Here is a 2,507-nt window from a genome sequence, read left to right on the forward strand (position 1 = left end):
TTTTTTTTAATTTTTTTAATTTTTTTTTTATTTTTTGTGGAACCGGGGATTGACTCAGGCCCTTGTGCTTGCCAGGGAAGTGCTTACTCCACTGAGCCATCTCCCCACCCCCCTTCTATATTCTTGAGAATAGAGCTACCTTCTGTTTTTGGAGTCTGGGTCTTGCTGTGCTGACTTGGCCTTGCTGTGCTGTGAGGTGTTGTACTGGGCTTTTAGCAGCTAATCCAGAGGAAGAGGGCATGTTATCCCACAACATGGGGAGAGAGGTGTGCCATACTGCTGGAACTAGAGAGCCCAGGGTGGTTAACAGGAGTGTGTGGGTAGTGTGGTCACACCGAAGGAGCCTGCCTGGCAGACCTGGCATAGAATAGCCTGAGGCAAAAGGCTTCCACTCACGCCTTTGTTCTTACTCAGGATCTTGTGCCAGCCATCCCTATCCAAGCATTCAGAGTGAATGGGCTCCTGGCCGCATAGCCTTGGCATTATTTGGGAGGAGCAGATAAAAACCAAGCAGATAAACAGGGTGGGCCCCTGACTGTCACCTCACAGGAGTTTACCATCCCCAGCACTTTCCAAGATAGCCTTGCCCTCCACCCTCAGCTCCCTGGCTTTGAACAGAGCACATGTTAATTTGTGCTGATGGAGTACATATTTAATTTTTTAAAAAGGAGATGAAGACATTAAAACACAGGTTTAGCCATGAGGGGGCCAGACATAACCAAGCCTTTGAAGGTCACGTTCCCAGAGATGCCAGGTGGCTTGTGTGGTCCACAAAGGACACCTGGGGACTGGGCTGCCCAAAGGTGTGCCATGCTGGGGCTGTGGGTGGGGTGTGCACCTTCCTGTGTTCCTAGGCCTGGATTCTAAACTCCAGCCACTCAAACTTGTATTGGAGATGCTTCTCAAGATTTGAACAAAACTGCCACACTGAATGAGTGGAACTATGTGGGATTTCTTGCTGTTATACTTCTTACTTTGAGATAGTGTAGATTCACATGAAGATGTGAGAAACATCACAGCGAGGCCCTGTTCCCTCTGCCAGCATGCAGGGTGACATTTACAGACTCCACAGCATGACATGACATTGGTGGAATCTGCCTTCTCACCTTGTTTACTTCAGCCCCAGTGTACACACCTGCCCTTGGCCTTATGCTTGTAGCTATGTGTTCATGTTCGTGGTGAGTGGGCAGAACATCAGCACAGGTGCTTTTGTCCTGCCCAGACACTGAACCCTCGCAGCCACTGGTAATCTCTTCTCCAGTTTAAAGGTTTGCTTTTCCAAAGTGGTGACATAGATGGTATGCTAGTCCATTTCCAGCTACCCTACTGAAGTCCCTGTGGCTGGACTTCACTAGAAGTAACCTTGCAAGAACAAAGACAAATACAAGATGAATGTCCATTTTGTATCTGTGTATTCAAAGTGGTTAGGATAGATATATAGTTACATTCTCTTAATGAATAGAGTGATTTGTTCTAATGGTGTTTGTAAATAGGATATCAAGTCCACATCTTCAACAGCAGTTAACCACTAGTAAGAATGTATGCAATGTGTTAATTATTGAAACTGTCCTACCAATTTGATTTGAAACTGTCTCATTGCTGTTTGTTTCTCAATAAAATTATGAAAAAAAAAAATAAAAGACCAATACAGCTCGTGGTTTTGGGTGTGTCGGGCCTGGTGGTCATTATCAGCTGTCTCTGAGACGGTGCACTTGTGGGTGGTACCCTAAAGGCCAAGTGCGCAGACAGCAGAGATCACATAAAGGCAGGAAGTGGGGCAGGGGAAGGGGCCAGGGTTTCTCTTTTGTTTCATAGCAGTCTCTCCTGAGAACTAACTTGGGGTCCCCTGAGAACTACAATGACCTCTTCCTAGGGCAGCACCCCAAATGCTTAAAGACTTCCCTAGACCCGACCCTCAAACGGTCTGTCTACCTCAGCACCATCACCATCCACTAGGGACCCAGCTTCCAGCACATAAGCCCCAGGATGACAGGGACCCATTTAAACCACATCCAACCATAGCAAGTGGAACCACACAGCATGCCTGGACCAAGCTGTTTCTTTTCATCCTGGGTAACTGCCTAGGCTGAATCTGGGTGTTTGCAAATATTGACAGCCAGTGTTACTCAGCCCAATTTAGTAGTACTTCCTGGTATGGCTATACTGCAGCTTGCTTAACCATTTACCTACTAAAGGACATCTGGAGAGTTCCAATCTTTGGTTATCACAGATTAACTTACCACAGGTTTGGCTACAGTTTGTTTAGTTTAGTTTAGTTTTTTGTACTGGGGATCAAACTCAGGACCTTGCACTTGCAAGACAGGCACTTATGCCACTGAGCTATTTCCCCAGCCCTGGCTACAGGCTTCTATGTGAACATAAATTTTCATTTCTCAGGGATAAATGCCCAAGGAGTAGGAATTTCTGCCGACTTCCAGGAACCCCCAGACCCAGTCCTAGCCCAGGTCCGGTGAGTGTGTGGAGAGCTTCCTGCTACCCTGCGCCGG

This window comes from Octodon degus, unplaced genomic scaffold (assembly GCF_000260255.1).
Source record: "Octodon degus isolate 3935 unplaced genomic scaffold, OctDeg1.0 scaffold00006, whole genome shotgun sequence".
Classification (NCBI taxonomy): Eukaryota; Metazoa; Chordata; class Mammalia; order Rodentia; family Octodontidae; genus Octodon; species Octodon degus.